Source organism: Acinonyx jubatus, chromosome X, assembly GCF_027475565.1.
Source record: "Acinonyx jubatus isolate Ajub_Pintada_27869175 chromosome X, VMU_Ajub_asm_v1.0, whole genome shotgun sequence".
Lineage (NCBI taxonomy): Eukaryota > Metazoa > Chordata > Mammalia > Carnivora > Felidae > Acinonyx > Acinonyx jubatus.
Genome location: NC_069389.1, coordinates 108,483,715 through 108,489,446, shown reverse-complemented (window position 1 = coordinate 108,489,446; position 5,732 = coordinate 108,483,715).

Here is a 5,732-nt window from a genome sequence, read left to right as displayed (position 1 = left end):
GCCCCTGAGCTGTCCAGGCAGGGGCGGGGCGGGGCGGGGCGGGGAGGGGGGGCCGCAGGTGCCCAGGACTCCCTGGGTCTCATTCCCAGACGGGTGAGGGGCGGCGGCGGCCTGGGCATCTCGGAGGGTCGGCCCATCCCCGCCCCGCTGTCCCCTGAGGCCCCTCTGCTGCCACCGGAACCCCAGGGAATGGGCTGGGAGAGGCGCCGGGGAAGGCTCTAGAAGGAAAAGAGGCTGCCATCTTTCACCCCCTTGTGGGCCAGACAGGAAGGGTGGTTGCGTTCTTGGCCAAACCCCTGGTCGGTCCCCTTCTCAGGCCCCTGGGGTCTCCACAGCTCCCGCCCAGCCCTTGGCAGAACTGCCTCCTGTCCTGTGTTGGGGGCTGGGGGGCCGCTCTCGGCCTGTTCCCGCTCCCTTCCCCCTCTGAGGGCATCCTGGGGCCGGACGTTTGGAGACCTGGACGAGTGGGAAGGCTGCTCCGCCCTATCCCTGCCCCCACAGTCTTGCTCTTCCGCCATCGCAGCCACGCTCCACGCTCCCTCCGGCCCCTACCTCTGCCGGCCAGGTGCCACGGAATGCCGCCTCCAGCAGCCCCTGTGCACCCAGAGGAGCTAGGGCAATGGGGATCTCCTTGAGCAGAGGGCAGCTCTCAGGCTGGGGTGGGGAGAGCAGGTGGACGAGGGGCTTGTAGAGGAGGCAGCACTTGGGGAAAGGGGAGGGGGTGTTCTGGGTGAGGAGGCACTGTCAAGTCTCCGTCTCTTTCTGTCTTTCAGGAACCAGTGTTTGTAGGTGGTGACCCGCCCCTTCTCTGGCCTTGTCAAGAGACTCAAATCCCTGCCCAGGGGCGCCCCTGGCCCTAGAGCTGCCCCGGGGAGCTGCTGGGCAAAGGGCCTGGCCCAGGAGGACAGGAAGGGCCTTCCAGGCAGAGGCACGGAGGGGTGGGGTACCCAGCGGTCCAGTTCTGGCGTGGGGAAGGACGAGACCCTGTCACCTCCACACTAGACCTCCTAGCAACACTTTGAGGGCGTTCTGTTCTCCCCACCCCATGATTGGAAAAGCGGGCTCTGAGACAGGAAGAGATTTGCCCTTGCCACACACATAAGAAGTGGTGGGGCTGAATCTGTCCCCTGTCTTCCAGAAAACCTGGCAGGACGGGTTGGGGTGGGGGAGGGGACCTCAAGGCCCTCGGGGCACCTAGGGGGAGAGAGAGGCCCAAGGTAGGGAGTGTGGGGAACTGGCTTTCCTTGGTGGGGGGGGGGTGGCAGGTCACAGGGAAGACAGTCGGGGCTGAGATGGACACGGGAGACAGTCCCAGAACCCCTCGTGGAGCCGAGGCCTTCATCTACACAGCCTGGCCTCCCCTGCCGCGCCACCCCAGGCGTGACCAAGGACTCCTCAGCAGTCGAGCGGCAGAAGCCTCTCAGTCTGGGTGGCAGAGTGGGGGTGGGGGGTAGCGTGGCTCCTGGGAACGTGACGGAACCAGGAGGGTGAAGGGATAAAGCTGGTGTGGGGGACGGGGCCGGGACCCACGCATAACCCTATCTCTCTGTCCCCAGGCTTGGCCCCCCGAGCCCAGGATCACGCGAGAGAACCTCCTCTAGATGGGCTTGGATGGTCCTGAGGCCCCGGGTGTGCTGCTCCCCCTGTACCGGGATGGCCAGGCTCGGCCCCGGGGGAGCCAGGAAAGACCCCGGTCCCACAGCCGCTCTGCCGCTGGCTGCTCTCGGCCCCCAGTGCTCCGAGTTCCTGGGACTGAAAACCGAAGTGGTCCGGTCAGCCCCGGGGACAGAGTGGCCCAGGGTCACACCACCTGCCCTCCTCTGCCGTCCAGCTGGAAGCCCGGTCCTGGGTGAAGGGCTCTGCCTGCCTGGCCCTGGGGACTGAGGCCAGACGAGGCCACCATGTATCCCCTGCAGTTTCCCCGCAGACAGGGTGTACTGGCTTCCTTCCTTGTACCGAGTGTCCTGGGATCCCCGGTCCTGTGGCCCCTCCTGCACCCAATCCCCTTCCACCCGGAACCACTTGTGGGAGCCTGCCAGCCTGCTGACTCCATCCACAGATCTGTGGGGACAGCCTGCGAGAGCCACACGGGCTGCCTGAGAGGAGAGGACGAGGGGCCTCCTCGGGGCTGATCCACAGATGTGCCCCGTTCAAGTCCAGGTCTCACCCTCGGGGTGACCTGCTCCCCAGCTGCAGCCTTGTGGCTCAGCTGGAGCTGCCCGGGGCCTATGACACCTCTTCCCAACAGGGAGAAGTGTGGGGGGAGCCTCAGGGCCCCTGGCCTGAGACCCCTCCTCTGCAGGGACGCCCCGCCCCGCCCCGTGGGTCCCCGGTCCCGGTCCCCAGGGCGCAGGAAGTCTCAGCGCGGGGCCCGGGGACTGGGGAGGGTCCGCACATCTTCAGCATGTGTTCCTGCCTCTGCTTTTCTGACCATTTTGGCCTTGAGTAGTTAGCGTGCTTCCTCCCCCAGCTCTCCCCTCTCCCCCCAGTCGGCCCTGGCTGCCTGATGGGCTCTCAGTGCACTTTATTTATTTGCAGTCTGTTTTCCAGGCAGCGAAGCTTCTACAAAATCAGAGACACGAGCTGAATAAGATGAGCGTCACTTTCCTGCGTGTGATTGACTGTACCGGTCAGCACCGTCTGCTGAGAAATGTTCTTGCTTCTGGTATTGTCAAATCTTGCCACTCTAAGTTCAAAACCAAACCAAACAAGACTCCTTGAGTTCAATAAAATAAAATAAGACCAGAGGCCTCCGCTCGTGGTGTGGGGCAATAGCCCGGAAGCCCCCCTTGGAGGGCCCGGAGCAGGGGGAGGGGGACCCACTTGGGAGGGCTGCAAGGGGGGTGGGGCCGTGGCAGGGATGCAGGCCTGCTCAGAAGATGCTCAGAGGCCCCGACTTGCCTGGGCCAGTGCCCCTGGAGGAGAAGGCAGGAGCGCAGGCCTGACTGGGGGCAGTTTGTCCCATTCACAGCCTTTGTTTGCATAACCGAGTACCCAGTACCCGAGTCTTTTCTTCATTTTACAGCCTGGTGTCAGAAAGCACTTCCTGCGGTCAGTCTTGATGGGGAGATGGGGGAGGTGGGGGGAAATGGGTTCTCTGCACCGAATTTGGGTCACCTGGAGGCCCCTCTGCAACAGCAGAGCGAAGTCCCCCTCGGCTCCCTGCCGTCCAGGTGGCCTCCCAGCTTTGGAAACGATGAATCACGGGGACTGAAAGCCGGCACCCCTTCTCCCCATCTTAGACCCGAGCTGTCCCGTCAGTGCTTCCCCAGGGAAGCCTGTCACGGGGTCCGAGGCTGCAGGGCTAAGGATGGGCAGTCAGGCAGAGAGAGGGCTGGTGAAGGGGGCCCGGGGAGGACCGCAGTGGCCGAGGTGAAGAAGGGAGGCCCACCGTCCCCAGGGCGGAGGTGTCCTGAGGATGCAAAGTCACGGTCACGCTGAGGAGCACAGCCTGGGTGCGCTCCACCCGCCGGAGCACCGTGACAAGAGCGACCCTCCCAACACCTGCCACCACAGGAGGGATGGACCCCAGTCCCTGCCAGCACCCTGAGCTTCCCTCTGCTTTGTCCGGACGGTCCTGTTCGGTGCCTGATGGTCCTGAACTCAGACGAGGGATCAGGTAGCCTGTCACAACCAAGATGGCAGGGTCAGACCAGGGCTCAGGGGCCCAGGCACACTGGTGAGGGAGGACCACCCTTCCCTGCCACCTAGCAAGGCAGGCGGCTTCCTCTCTGGTAAGGGTGGCGCCCTGAGTCCAGCTCTTCTGACGACCACTGCCTGGCCCCAGTCCGGCCACATGTACTCATGGGTCATCAGCAGGGAGCCTTCAAGGTGGCTCTGAGCATTCAGCGGGTTCTTGGCTATTCAACATTTGTCCTCAGGTCTCAACTGTAGCAGCCTTGTCACTATGAGGAGAGGAAACCAAGTGAAGGCAACTGGCCGGTGACAGGTGGTGAGAGCCTGCTAGGCAACAGGTGCCATGCTGGGTGCTTTGTCCCCCTAAGCTCCCCATCATCCCTGTGGCCGTCTTTGGAGGAGGTCATGGTGAGGATGTGGTCCCTGGTTGACCCGCGAACTTGAGCCGGGCAATCAGAAGCTCCTCACCTCCTTCCCTGTCCTTGGAGTGCACGTTGTACCCACCGTCCCCTCCTGGGAGCTGTTCCCGGCTCGCAGCCTTCCGAGACTGAGGTGTTGCCAGGCCTCTCTGGACGGTATCTGTGAATGAAGGTTTTGGGGTGCCTGCGTGGCTCGGTCAGTTAAGCATCCAACTCTTGGTTTAGAATCAGGGCATGGTCTCACTCCAGGTCGGTGAGATCAAGCCCCAAGTCAGGCTCCGCGCTGACAGCATGGAGACTGCATGGGATTCTCTCTCTCCCAATCTCTCTCTGTGCCCCTCCCCTGGTCTCTCTCTCTCTCTCTCTCTCTCTCTCTCTCTCAAAATAAGTAAATAAACTTAAAAAACAATGAAGGTTTTCCCTCATATGGGAAAGTGCAGGATGTCCACTTTTGCCATCTCAACTCCACATAAAACTGGAGGTTCTGGCCAGTGGAATAATCTCCCCATCCCACCAGAATAAAACCATTCTGATTGGAAAGGACAAAATAAAGCCATCTTTATTCATGGATGATCCTATATGGAGAAAATCCCAAGAAATGCATGCAGAGAAAAAAGCTACCACATCCATAAACATTTGGCAAGGCCACAGGACCCAAGATCAATATTAAGAGAGCAATTGTATTTCTATATACTAGCAACAAAAACTCAAAACATGAAATTAAGAAAAGAACCTGGGGCGCCTGGGTGACTCAGTCGGTTAAGTGGCCAACACTTGATTTTGGCTCCGATCATGATCACTCCTCAAAACTGATTTTATTTTATTTTTTTAATGTTAATTCATTTTTGAGGGAGAGAGAGAGAGAGAGAGAGAGACAAAGTGTGATCGGGGGAAGGGCAGAGAGTGAGACAGACACAGAACTCAAAGCAGTCTCCGGGCTCTGACTAGTCAGCACAGAACCCAGCATGGGGCTCGAACCCAGGAACTGTGAGATCATGACCTGAGCTGAAGTCGGAGGCTTAACTGACTGAGCCATCCAGGCTCCCCCTTCAAAACTTATTTTAAACCACAGTAATAAAGACAGTGTGGTATTGATGAAACAATAATTCCATAAATAAGCAGAACAGATTGAGAGACTGTAAACAAATCCCTACATTTATGATCCATTGATTAGTTAATTCTGGCAAAGTACAAATAATATGTAAAAAATTACAAATACATGTGGACAAAATACATATAATATCAACAGTGCATGTCACATTTACCATCGTAACCATTTTAAAATATACAATTCAGTGGCATGAAGTACATTCACAATGTTGTGCAACTGTCACCAGTATCAAGTTCCAGAACATTTTCGTCACCCCAAAATGGAAACACCATACCCATTAAACTATCAGTCCCCGTTCCCTCCCTACCCTAGCCCTTGACAACCAAAAATATGCTGTATGTCTCTGTGTATATGCCTCTTCTGGATATTCTATAAAAATGGAATCATACAAGTGGTGACCTTTTATGTCTGGTTTCTTAACGTAGCATTATGTTCTGGAGGTTCCTCCACATTGTTACATGTCAGTCCTCTGTTCCTTTTCAGGGGTGAATAATATTCCTACGTGTGTCTACACCACTTTGTTTATCCATTCACGTGTTGATGGACATTTGTGTTGTTTCTACCTT